Source organism: Amblyraja radiata, chromosome 1 (assembly GCF_010909765.2).
Source record: "Amblyraja radiata isolate CabotCenter1 chromosome 1, sAmbRad1.1.pri, whole genome shotgun sequence".
Classification (NCBI taxonomy): domain Eukaryota; kingdom Metazoa; phylum Chordata; class Chondrichthyes; order Rajiformes; family Rajidae; genus Amblyraja; species Amblyraja radiata.
Window position 1 is genome coordinate 80,943,907 of NC_045956.1, and position 14,408 is coordinate 80,958,314.

A 14,408-nucleotide genomic window follows, 5' to 3' on the forward strand; every position below is an offset into this window, starting at 1 on the left:
CACTTTCACCTTAAGCCTGTACCTTTTAGTTTTAGACACCCCTGTCCTGAGATTAAAAATTGTAACAATTCACCGAATCTATGCTCCTCATGATTTTTTACACCTCTGTAAGGTCCCTTCAGTTCGGGGATTAAAAGTCTCACCACATTAGCTCAATCATTCCAGTTCCAGTAATATCCTTGTGAATCTCTTCTGAACCCTTTCCAGCTTACTGACTTCCATCCTATAGATAGATAATCTGAACTGTAAACAAATACAATAGACAATAGACAATAGGTGCAGGAGTAGGCAATTTGGCCCTTCAAGCCAGCACCGCCATTCAATGTGATCATGGCTGATCATCCCTAATCAGTGCCCAGTTCCTGCCTTCTCCCCATATCCCCTGAATCCGCTATTTTTAAGAGCCCTATCTAGCTCTCTCTTGAAAGCATCCAGAGAACCTGCCTCCACCGCCCTCTGAGGCAGAAAATTCCACAGACTCACCACTCTCTGTGAGAAAAAGTGTTTCCTCGTCTCTGTTCTAAATGGCTTACTCCTTATTCTTAAACTGTGGTCCCTGGTTCTGGACTCCCCCAACATCGGGAACATGTTTCCTGCCTCTAGCGTGTACAAGCCCTTTACAATCTTACATGTTTCAATGAGATCTCCTCTCATCCTTCTAAACTCCCGAGTGCACAAGCCCAGCTGCTCCATTCTCTCAGCATATGAAAGTCCCGCCATCCCGGGAATTAACCTTGTAAACCTACGCTGCACTCCCTCAATAGCAAGAATGTCCTTCCTCAAATTAGAGGACCAAAACTGCACACAATACACCAGGTGTGGTCTCACTAGGGCTCTGTACAACTCTAGAAGGACCTCTTTGCTCCTATATTCGATTCCTCTTATTATAAAGCCAACATTCCATTCGCTTTCTTTACTGCCTGCTGTACCTGCATCCTTACTTTCATAGACTGATGTACAAGGACCCCCCAGATCCCGTTGTACTTTCCCTTTTCCCAACTTGATGCCATTTAGATAGTGTTTAAGAAGGAACTGCAGATGCTGGAAAATCGAAGGTACACAAAAATGCTGGAGAAACTCAGCGGGTACAGCAGCATCTATGGAGCGAAGGAGATAGGCAACGTTTCGGGCCGAAACCTAAAGAAGGGTTTCGGCCCGAAACGTTGCCTATCTCCTTCGCTCCATAGATGCTGCTGCACCCGCTGAGTTTCTCCAGCATTTTTGTATACCTGCCATTTAGATAGTAATCTGCCTTCCTGTTTTTGCTACCAAAGTAGATAGCCTCACATTTATCCGCATTAAACTTCATCTGCCATGCATCTGCCCACTCCCCCAACCTGTCCAAGTCACCCTGCATTCTCATAGCGTCCTCCTCACAGTTCACAATGCGACACAGCTTTGTGTCATCTGCAAATTTGCTAATGTTACTTTGAATTTTTGAGTAATCTGTAAATTTACTAACCATGCCAACGACATTCTCAAACAAATGAGTAATATAGCTGAGAGTAGGACCATTTTTTTCACACAAACGTTGGTGGGTGTATGGAAAGGGCTGCTGGAGGAACTTATTGAGGCAGGTACTATCGAAATGTTTCAGAAACATTTAGACAGGTACATGAATAGGATGGGTTTAGAGGGATATGGGCCAAACATAGGCAGGTGGGAGTAGTGTAGATGGGGCATGTTGGTCGGCGTGGGCAAGTTGGGCCGCAGGGCCTGTTTCCATTCTGTATGACTCTATGACTCTACAACAGGCAACACAAAACCCATCTATGTACCATATCACTGGTCATAGACTTCCAATCTGTGAGGCACCCAGCACTACCACCTTCTATCGCTTACCACCAAGGTAATTTTGTAAGCAATTGCCTAGCTCACCCTGGATTCCAGGTTTTCCACCTTTCAGGACCAGCCCACCGGTTAGAGACCTTGCTAAAATCTACATAGAAATGTGCACTGCTCTGCCCTCATCGATGCTCTTGGTGACCTCTTCAAAAATCTCAATCAAATTTGTGAGACTCACCAGTAGCAAACTTCTTCTTTGTAAATTCAGATAGGTTGGAAACTGCAACTGGTGTGCTGCATACTTGCCCTGGGGTGGTGCTCACCTGCTGGAAGGCTGGTTCTGTACTTAATTCTGTGCTACTGATGTCCTCTCAGGATGCTCACAATGTGTTTGTGCCCTTATTGGGCAGGCTGCGGTATCATCTGGTGTGCCTGCAGTTTGGTGAAGAGGGTGGGTGCAATGCCGAGGAGGGTGCTTGCGTGCTGAAGGTTGCAGGAGGCATCCTGTCTTCCAGAGCGAGGACAAGAGGCTCCATTCTGCACTGCCAACTGAATGTTAAGAGAGGTCAGGCAATGGAGTGCATATCAAGTCTGTACAATCAAGACTGTACAATTCTCATCACAGCATTCAGAACAGTTCCACACTTTATTGTACGAGCAACTTCTCCTCTTTGGCTGAACTGAACCTATCTGCACAGCAGCAATCTGCCCTCCTCCAGGAGATTCAGAGTTAGGACATCTCTGGAGGATTAGGTCACTAGCCAAGGGCACAGACCTGCTTCCTCAGCCACCATGTTTCATTGACATTGCCATCGCCTACTATAGAACAAGTCACTCCCACGATGGAATAGAGGCTCCCCGGGAATTGCACGACATCTGAGAGAATGTAGATGTGGATTATCCATGATTCAGCTCCTCATTGATCCAATCCTAAAGCAGAACACTGCTATGAGTATCTCAGAGCGCCCACCTATGGAAATCCTTCTAAATGTATACTTTGTCCACATCCCAGGCCCATGTGCAAATCAAACTGAACTGCATTCAGGTTTGGGTGGATAAGTGACAAGTAACTTCATTCCACACAATGGCAATACATTGCCTGCCTCCAATAATTCAAGCCACCAACTTTACACATTATATTAGATTCTTCATCTTCTTGCGTATGGCGTGCACAGCCTAAAGTTGTAGAACAACTTGTTCTATTTGATCTTATTTGTTTGTGCATGCCAGGTTGATTTGTATTCGTTGAAACAGGGTGGACCACGTGAAGGCTGCAATCTCCCACACCTTATATTAGATTAGAATCATCAAACACCTATCATCAGCATCCTAGGATCACCGTTGTCTAGAAATTTAACTGGATTAGCTAAATAGAAAATGTGACAACGTACTATACATAACAAAGATAGTTGGTGCATTATGTGGTATAAAGGGGCTGTCCCACTGTGGCGACCTAATTGGCGAGTTTAGGAGAGTTTAAAAAATGTCATGTTGAGGACCTCCTTCGACTATGTAGAAGGCCTCCTTCGACCTCCTTTGACTATGTTGAAGATTAGCTTCGACTAGCTTCGACCATCTTCGGGAAAATTGGACACCGAATAGTGGAGAGTGAAGATGACCTCCTTCAATCTCCTTCGACCTCCCTTCGACCTCCCTTCAACTATGTTGAAGACTATCTATGACTACCTTTGACTACCTTCGATTACCTTCGACTACCCTTGATTACCTACGAATAACATGCCGACCTACTACGACCTACTTCGACTAAACCAAAGAGTAAAAAAAGTATCGATTTTTTCAATGGTGACCTTTTTTTACTCGCTGGCATTTTTCAACATGTTGAAAAATACGGCGTGACCTAGCTCTCGAGTACCCGGGGACTACTCTCGAGCATGAAGGAGAGTTAGAAAGACCTCCTAGGACCTCGTGTCGACCATGCTGCGAGTATGAGTCGAGGGCAAACTCGCCAGAACTCGCGGATTAGATCGCCGCAGTGGGACAGCCCCTTAAGACTTCCACTGTAAAATGGGATGGATTCAAGCCATTTTAAGCAAAGGAGATTTGCTATTGGTATTACTTTCAAAGCACCATCTCCTTCCTGTGTACAAACTTGGTAAAATGTCAAAAAGCTTTAAGCATTTTTGCATGGTGACAACATTCCTGAGTTTAACAAAATAACTAGTGTACATGTTGAAGTGCCAGGCAGTTCCAGCAGTACACAAATGTAAATCAAGAGGAACCATGTTTGAATAACAAACATAATTCAAGCTCAGCCAACTTCTATAGGTTTAAATACATGTTCTTGGCCCAGTTGCTCAAATAAATACCTGAGAGGGACAGAGCTTTCATCTTTGAACTATTTGTCACTGCAGATTTATTGTTGGAGGGAATGACAGAAAAGCCTTGGATTTACTCCACCTAATTTCTAAACTGGTGGAGGAGAGCATTAGGGATTCATAAATAAACTGAAGGAAGTTATACAAACCAGAGAGCTGGATATTTTCCGGCTTTACAATAAAATTAAGAAATAATCCAGATGATTGAAAATATTTGAACAGAGGCCTCGTTCCAAAGTAGATTCAATCTTAGTTTCCCATTTTATACTACAGTAACTGTTTGATTTGTTTACTTTCATTACCCAATGTACATCTTTGAATGCTTCAGTGCCCATTACTTATATGTTATTGAGGCATGGAGCCAACCTATGTGATTAGGAAAGGAAACATTAGCCCATTTCCTACCTCTACACAACATAGCCACAACAAACCGCTTGGAAAACTTGTCCCTTTACATCAGGAGTTATAATTTTTTTAATTCTTATTTGGCTCCAGGCCTTTCCTTTGATTAGCACCTTCACAAGATTAGATCGAGCAAGCTTCAACATCAACAAAATGACTTGCCTGCCCATGAAAAAATATGATCAGTTATTGGTACTGCATACACCATACTTAGCTTTAAGGGAAATATCTGGCCATGTGTAAATACTTCCAGGTATTTCATTTGCACAAATAATCATTGAAAAGAGGTTAAGCCACGTACAGAGGAGAGAAGATGGGAGGTTACCAAAGTAAACATTTTAGATGGATACCACACAAAGGAAACAGGAAACCTGCCAGACTCAGACTAACTGCAGATCATACCATATATAGGGAGGTGGTGAAGATAAATACCAGCACATGAACTTAGCTCAGGTGGCAGGACAAAATGGCACCTGCTTATTGTCCAATCAGCCTAACAGCAGAACTATGAATGTCCTGTAGTTATCTACACGAAGGCTAACATTTAGGGAGACAACAACTAAGATGTTAATTGCAAGAAGTGGACAAATGTGGAAGAGGTTGGGCAAACTTAGATTTGTTTTCACTTGAGAGGAGACCTGATAGAAGTATATAAAATGATGAGCGGTATGGATATGGTAGACAATCACAACCTTTTCCCAGTGTGGAAATGTAACAGACTAGGGGACATGGTTTTAAGGTCAAAGGGGAAAACTTTAAAGGAGATATGTGTGTCAAGGTTTTTCTCACAGAGAGCGGTGGATGCTTAAAACACACTGCCTGTGGCGGTGTTGAAAGAAAATATGATAGTGATGTAAAAGAGGCTTTTAGATAGACGCATGGAATTGCAGGGAATGGAGGTATATGGATCACATACAATTTAATTTGGCATCGTGAATGGCACAAATACTATGGGCAGATGTGTCCTGATCCTGTGCTGTAACATTCCGTGTTCGATGAATGGAATCAAAGGGTAGCAATTCTGGGTTAGTTGCCATTTGCGTGATCAAAAGTGGCTGAATTTATTGGTGATCCCGACCCACAAATTTACGGGATGCAGCTTTGTAATTGCAATTTCTCCTGAAATTAGCAGAAAGACACTGATTCAGCTCTGCATATTGGTTGCTGGCAGAAGAGATCGTGAAAAAAGGAAAAATAGACATGGTTCAGAAGCAAAGTTATGAAAACAGTCTTTTTTTTATCTTCATAAAAATCCAAACTGCAGGGATTTTGGGATGCCTCAATCCTGTTCCTCAGCCATAAAAATAAACGATGCACAATGATGTAGAAATCTCCATGCTTCTGCCAAGATATTATATAGGTACCAATTGTGGTTTGAATGGAATTTGTTGAGTGCCAGTTTAATAGCTGGTAGTCTGGTCATTACATTCTTTAGAAATCATCAACCAAACCAATTAGATTCAAGATAGGCACAAAGTGCTGGAGTAATTCAGCGGGTCAGGCGGTATCTCAGGAAAAAAAAGGATGGATGACGTTTCGGGTCTAGACCCTTCTTGCCCACCTATCTACAATCCTACCTGGTTTCTGCTGGGCAGTCATGTTCTGAGGGTGGTCACAATGCTCTGAACCCTGCTCCAACCACTCTCTATGATGGAAGAAACATGGAGATTGAAAAACTCTAAAAATGTTCAATGTTTGCTCACATTTCAGCACTGAATTCCTAGTGTTTCATCAGAATCTATTATTTTATAATGCTAACATTTTGTTATTTCATCGCTGTATAAGATGTTCTGCATTTTCAGGACAAAAGGAAACAGCTGCAGAAAGAGTGGATGCATTGCTTGTAACCTATCAAAATTCCCTGGATTAGAGTCATAATTATACAGTATGAATGGAATGATGTATGGAGAAAGGTTGAGCTGGTTAGACATACCCATTGGCATCTATTTATGAAAATGTGTATGCTTCCAAGGGGTTTTGATGGTGGATGCTGAGATGATTTTACCTTAATGAAGATATCTGGAACAAAAATATATAGTTTCAGGATGAGAGGCTTACCATTTCAGACACAGATGAAAAGATTATTTTTCACTCAGAGGGTTATGCCTCTTTAGAATTCTCTACACCAGAGAGCTATTGGGACAGAATAATTGAAACATAGAAACATATAAAATAGGTGTAGGGGTAGGCCATTCGGCCCTTTGAGCCAGCACCACCATTCAATATGATCATGGCTGAAATATACTATAGGTAGAGACTGGCAGACACTGCTCAATGATAACAGTCCTGATATCACTGAACAGCACAGCAGTCTCAGGGGTCTGTTAGGCTGATACTATGTTCTTCTGTGTTTTGCTAAAACAAATATTCATTTATTGTTAGATATACAGCTTCTTTTATTTTCTTTTTAGAATCTTATTATTCCTTACCAGCCAATGACAAGAAATTCAAGTACGTCAAATCAGTTTAGGTCTTAATCAGTTTAGGTTTTAGCTGGATCACTGAGGGTTGGACTGAAAGACAGCTAAAGAGGCAGGAAGAGCCCATAGTCAATGACTTATCAAAATATGGATGACCTTTGAAGTGGACTGGTCAACACAAAAATAAATCAATAGCATGTTCTATTTGTAACTATGGCATGGTCCTAAAGAAACACGTGTTAAGTATCAGAAAGGAATTTTAGCAGATGAGATCTTATTCATCAACTCTTGCAAGAACTTGGGCCCAACATGAAATAGAACATCGGACAGCACAGCACAAGGCAAGCCCTTCAGCCCACAATATCCGTACCAAACATGTTGACAAATTAAACTAATCTCCTCCGCCTGCCCTATCACAACATTCCAGGGATATCGATGTGCATATCAGAGAACTTTAGAAAATTTATGATGGCCACAAAGTACTTTGATAATATAATATTATAGCTGAAATGTTTAGTGTTGCTTTTGACACTTCCAAGCAGTAGAATTGTTGACAGGTTAGTGATGCAACTGTATCAGTACGTTTATTCACAACCACAATATTTTATTGGTAATATTAATTGTTCCTGCTTTAATTATGTTATAAAAGCAGGAACGATTCTGCAGACTCTACATTTATTACATTTGATTCCTTTTTACTGATAAAGTTTTACGTTTAGCTGTCTTTGATTAGTATTGGTACCAACCCTATACCGACTGCTCAATAAACAGATGCGCAGCTATTTAGTTCAGGTAGATTGTTTTAACATAATAACCACACAAATTTCACATAGTGGTGCCTATGGCTTGGATTGCCTGGTGTGATTACACCAGCATCATACCATTTCTTGATTACCCAAACATTTGAGAGGGTTGTTCCTGAACAATAAGCAATGCAATTTAAACGGAATATCAAGGGGTTGAAGTCCATGATTGATTTTCCATCTTTTCTGGGGCAATTGTACTGTAATAGACTAGAAAGAGTGAAGGTTGGTGTTGCTATAAATTTTATGTTAATTTAAACCCCGCTGTTACAAATATTAATGTTTAGATGAGGGAACCTAATAGAGCTTTTTCTTGAGATTTAGTCTGACTATGAGAGTGCTAATAAGAGCCGGACAGTTAAAGGGAAAAGAAGTGGTACTGGAAGAGTTTTCATCAATTTTTAGCAATGACAAATGGTTGTCAACTTCACATCATTGAAGAGGTTGTGACATCTGTTGGCTTTCCATAGGAACCTGAGGGACAACTTGTTCACAGATAGGTGTTGGGTATATGCAACGAGCTGCCAGATGAGGTAGTTGAGGCAATAACTGTAACAACATTTATAAGACATTAGGACAGGTGCATGAATAGGAACATTTTAAAGGAATATGGGGCAAATGTGTACAAATGGGACGAGTGTATATGGGACATCTTTGACCGCATGGGCAAGTTGGGCTGAAGGGCCTGTTTCCGCGCTGTATGACTATGAATATGATAACTGCTACAGGCACAATCAACCTCAAAGCAAAGCAGTGCTGTTGCTTGTGGTTGTCAAAGTGACTTACACCCCTGTGCAGAGGGCAGCAAAATGGCAGGCCACTATCACTGGGATATCCTCGTCGACGTGTGCTGGCTTAAGGTGGCTCACGGAGACGAACTCCTCTCTGCCACCCATGTCAAACATGAACGTCGAGACACCAGTACTGGGCACCTTGTACGGATCCTCGTACACCTGCTGTAACGGCGAGCGATGAGTGTCTCTACGGAGAAAAACATAAGCACAATCCCGTAACACAGTAGGCACATGTACCGAAGACGAACCATACCGGGAAGTGGGAACCGGGACTAAAGCGCGCGCCCGCTCACGGAGGTCCGACAACAACTGCGAGGTTGTAACCTCCTGGTCCCGGGGGACGGGCAAGAAATCCCCGGGAACCCTCAAAACCGAGCCGTAAACCAACTCGGCCGAAGAGGCTTTGAGGTCCTCCTTAGGCGTTGTTCTGATGCCGAGGAGGACCCAAGGTAACTGATCGACCCAATCAGGGCCGGTGAGTCGAGCTTTTAATGCCGACCTGGGGTGCCTGTGGAAACGCTCAACTAACCCCGGTGGTAAGCGATAGTCTGATGCAGCTTCGCACCATACAACTGCGCCATACCACACCACAGGGAGGACATGAACTGGGCCCCACGATCGGTAGTAATATCTGAGGGAACCCCGAAACGAGCGATCCAATTGGAGACAATGGCCCTCGCGCACGCCTCAGCGGAGGTATCCGTTTATGGAATAGCCTCTGCCCACCTGGTAAACCTGTCCACGATGGTCAGTAAATGGGTAGCCCCACACGAACAAGGCAAGGGACGTACCAGGTCGACATAGATGTGCAGGAACCTGCCATCCTGGACGGCAAAATCCTGAACCGGCGGGTGCACATCTCTTCACTTTGGAGATCTGGCAAGGGATGCAGGAACGAGCCCATGCAGCGACTTGCTTCCTTAACCCGTGCCAGACATTCTTCGCCGCGACCGAGGCAGAGGTGGCGCGAATAGATGGGTGCGCTAGGCTGTGGATGGTGTCGAAAATCCGATGTCGCCAAGCGATCGGGACAATAGGACGGGCATTGCCCGTGGAGATATCGCAAAGGACCTGTAAGCCGGAGGCGCCACATGGCACGTTAACCAGCTTCAGTCCTGATTCAGCATTGCGTTAAACCTCCATACCGGCATCTGCCTGTTGGGCGGCGGCCTGCTCCTCATAATCAACGCCTAGGCAAAGCGCAGAGACTTCAGGCAGCGCTGGACAGGACAACGCGTCATCCACAACGTTCAGCTTCCCTCCCACATGCCGAAAATCAGACGAGAATTCGGAAATGTAGGCGAGGTGCCGTTCCTGTCTGGCAGACCAAGGATCAGACACCTTGGTTAAAGCAAATGTTAGTGGCTTGTGGTTGGTGAATGCGGTGAAAACGCCCCCCTCCAGGAAATAACGAAAATGGCGGATCGCTAGGTAAAGTGCGAAGAGCTCCCTGTCGAAAGAGCTGTATTTAACTTCGGGGGCTCGCAGTTGCCTGCTGAAAAATGCCAACGGCACCCAGCGACTACCTACGCGCTGCTCGAGGATGGCACCTACCGCGACGCCGGAAGCGTCCACGGTGAGGGCCGTTTGGGCTGACGCCCTAGGGTGTTCCAGCATAGTGGCATTGGCCAATGCGGTCTTTGCACCCTCAAACGCTTTCTGTGCCTCCTGGACCAGACCAGGTCCTTGGGCTTTCCGGTCAGGCATTGGAATAACGGGCACATGATGGCGGCTGCAGACGGGACGAATCGGTGGTAGAAGTTAACCATCCCGATAAACTCCTGCAAACACTTGACCGATAGAGGCCTGGGGAAGCGATGGATGTCGTCGACTTTCTCAGGCAGTGGCTGCGCACTGTGGGAAGTGATGCTATGACCTAGGAAAGAAATGGAGCGCAATCCGAACTGGCACTTTGCAGGGTTGATCACCAACCCGTGTTTACGCAGCCGTTCGAAAAGTAGGCGGAGGTGCTTGACATGCTCCGCCTGTGAGCTGCTGGCCACCAGGATATCATCCAGGTAGATGAAAATAAACGGCAAACCCCGGCCGACCTGATCCATTAGCCTTTGGAACACCTGAGTAGCGTTCTTCAAGCCATTCTGAGCCATTCGAAAAGGCCGAAACGGGTAATGGTGGCCGTTTCAGGGACGTCGTCAGGGTGAACCGGGATTTGATTATACCCGTGGATAAGGTCAACCTTTGAGAAAATAGTCGCACCCTCCAGATGGGCCGAGAAATCCTGGAAGTTCGGGACTGGTAACAGATCAGCGGTGGTTACTGTGTTTAAAGCCGGACTCTTTGGGCACCATGTGTAATGGGGAAGCCCAAGGGCTATCCGACCGCCGGACAATCCCCATGTCTTACATAAGCTGAAACTCGTCCCGTGCGATGCGCAGTGTATCGGGTGGGTGACGGAGCGCGCGGGCGTGTACCGGTGGTCCCTCGGTAGGAATGTGGTGGACCGCGCCATGACGGGGCGCAGCCCCGTCGAACCGGGGCTTGAGCAACCCTGGAAAGTCAGCGAGCAGGGCTGCGAAAGGTTGCTGGATCTCAGCTACCTCGACAAATTGCTGTAGGGGCGTTGACGGGTTGCGCGGCTTGGCAGGGCATGGATCCGACACAGGTACCATGCGTCCACCTCGCACATCGACTAACAGGGAGAACACTCACAAGAAATCGGCTCCCAGGATCGGTTGGGCGACGTCAGCAACGGTGGTACTGGCGGGAGTCGAAATTTATATTCGGGGTCCGCGTACCGAAGGTACAAATGGTGCTCCCATTAATGGCCGAGAGGACGGGCCTACCTTACCAGCACGAATGTCTCGAGCGCTTGGGGGCAGGATACTGGCATGAGCACCGGAGTCCACCAGGAAACGGTGTCCTGAATGGCGATGGCGGACGAAGAGGCATGCGTTGGGGCCGATCGCGTTTGCCTCTATGGACGATCGGCCTGGGTGTTTCCCAGAAACGAACAGGGGCTCCGACATCTTCGAGCTTCGAGGTTCGAGTCCGTATCGTTGGTAGCAGTAGCACCATCTGCGTTGACTGTGGACCACTGGCCGTGGCGATTCCTCTTCGGCGCTGGGCTGGGTCTCTTCTTCTTGATATCGGCTCGGCTATACCCATTGTGTGACCAGGGGGCGAGCGAAAGCATAGATGTACCACCGTCTGTGTGCCCACAGCTCATCAGCTTTCTCCGCGAGCCGCTGCTGGTCGCAGAAATCAGCTCCGGCTAGCATTAGCTGTACTTCGTCGGACATCTGCTCTAAGAACGCCTGTTCGAAAAATAGGCAAGGGCGGTGCCCGTCCATCAGGGCTAACATCTTTGCCATGATCGTCGATGGTCTTCGGTCGCCGATGCAGCCCATATGTAGCAGTCTCGCCGCCCTGTCTCTGTGGGTAAGGCCGTAAGCGTGAAATAACAGGGCCTTCAACCCTTCGTACTTGCCGCTGGAGGGAGGGTCCCTGATGTAAGGTAACAGCCTCGAGGCACAGTCTTGTGGCAATGCGCCCACCACATGAAAATACATGGTGTCGTCGGCGTCGATGCGATGAAGGTGGAACTGTGCCTTAACATGGGCGAACCACACCTGAGGTTGATCACGCCAAAAGACTGGCAGTTTGAAGGCCAGTGCGCCTTACCTCGTGCTGGCCGATTCTGCGGGAAGACTCTCTTCATGCATAATTCTTCTTATCTAACGTCGGCTAGACAGGTCGGGGTCACCAATTTAGTGGTCTGAGAAACGACTACTGGAGTTTTCAACAGATCTTTATTCAAAAGTTCGATATCCAGTATACAGGTTCTACAGACACGTCTGCTCACAACGGTGGTGGGCGCTTAACTAACGCGCGCAAGTGAAAAAATGCGCGAAACAAGCAACCCCTCCCGAGTTCGTGGCTTTTGAAAGCCAGGTTCGACATTTGCGTGCGCTAGCAGGCGCCGCTACACTGTCGTATTCCCGCAGTTATTCACATATCTGCCTTGACATAAGTGCTCATGTTCGTAGAGTGGGACATGAAACCACACCTGTCTGGCACAGAGACAAGACTGGTCTCCACTGAGTATGATTAATGTCTGTAGGCAGTGCACTAGGAAGTAAAAGAACCCAGAAAGGATGAAAGGCTACAACTTAAACAGTCCCTCTTTGCCTGGCTTCATGATTAAATAATTCATGAGAAATATTTGTATCCTTAATTCAACTCATCTTTTGCCAACAGTCCCATATTCCCTCTCTTTTTCATCATTCCAGTTCCAATAAGTAGAAGTTAAATTCATCCAACCAGTGAATATCCTATTCTCAGTGAATATTCCGGCGTTCTAGTTCAATATTATGAATATAAACATTGTATAATGCTTCCAAATTAAACTAATCTAATCAGTCTTTTGGAAGTCTTTGCGAGTTTGAGGAAGGGTTCCAACATGAAACGTTACCTCTCCATGTTTTCCAAGGATGCTCCTGGCCAGCTGAGTTACTCCAGCACCTTGTGTCTTTTTTTTATGTAAATCAACATATGAAATTCTTTGTTTCTTTATAATTTTTTTGTGCTCATCTTAGATGCCCGTTAGATAGTTGGTCAGTGGTGTAGCTTCTGTAGCAGGAGGTTACTGAACCCCTATTTGTGAAGGACTCCAGATAGTAATGGAGGATGTCTTTGAGCAGTTCTCTGTGTTTGGCCCCCGGAAGTATTTGATTCAGACTGCATCTTCTTGGCTTGAGTGGCAACACTTCAGCAATCGTATTGGTCTGTTAGCGCACAAAATTCTGGACCACAGTGAGGGCCTAGAAGCCCCTTTCCACATTGGTATCTGGGGCCTATACTGGCAGCAGTCTGACCTTTCAGGCCTCTGTTGTAGCAATCACACCTTTGCAGTCTCTTTGTGCTGCAATGCAGCCTGCAACATTGCCCAACAAGTGTTCCATCAGGATTCACTCTACAAGTGCGCTATCAGAGGTTCTGTATTGGCTATCTGTTCTTCATCAGATAAGATAGATTCCGAGTTCCCCACATAGATCGTTGATTAGTTGGTTTGAACTCCTTGTGCTCCTTGACATTGTGGGCAGTGTGCCAAGTATACCGCTGTGAACACCCATCAAATCCTGCACTATTTCTCAGCAACAGAACTTATGTGGGCCCTTACTCTCCAATGAGCTCAATTGCACTCACTAGTTCCGCACATTTGATCATTATGTGTCATGAAAGGCAGACCTTTCCAACATCTTAGGGTTACTGTCTCTTCCCTCCTCTTCTCCCTCTGCGCTGAGGCGTTTCCCCACCGGGCGATGGCACAACAGTCCCGCGGCTCACCGAACCCCGCGAACGGGCCGGTTCAAACACCGCGGCCCGGGGGTGGTCGAAGCTGCCGCCCTCCAGTCCAGCACACGCAGCCGCTGGCCCGTGGCTCAACCCAGGACTCGGGTCACCGCCGCCAGAACGCCGTCCCAGCCACCGGAGCACCGTTCCAGCCCTGAGCCGGATCGCCCTCACATGAGTACCGTTCTCCCTCGGGCTGGGCCACTCCGACGGGAGTGCCGTTCTCCCTCGAGCTGGGCCACTCCGACGGGAGTGCCATTGCACCCTCGGGCTGGGCCACTCCGACGGGAGTGCCGTTCCACCCTCGGGCTGGGCCACTCCGACGGGAGTGCCATTCTCCCTCGGGCTGGGCCACTCCGACGGGCCACAGCCCCTCACGGGAAAGTCTCTCAGCCCCTCGCCAGGCCGCTCTCACGAGAGCGCAGTTCCAGCCCCGGGCTGGGCCACCCTCACGGGAGCGAGCTCAAGGCGAGTCCTGTCAGCTGCCTCCAGAGTCCCGAGGTCGCCAGCTCCGCCATTAGGCCTCAGCGTAGACGGAGGCAGAGAAGGGGGATA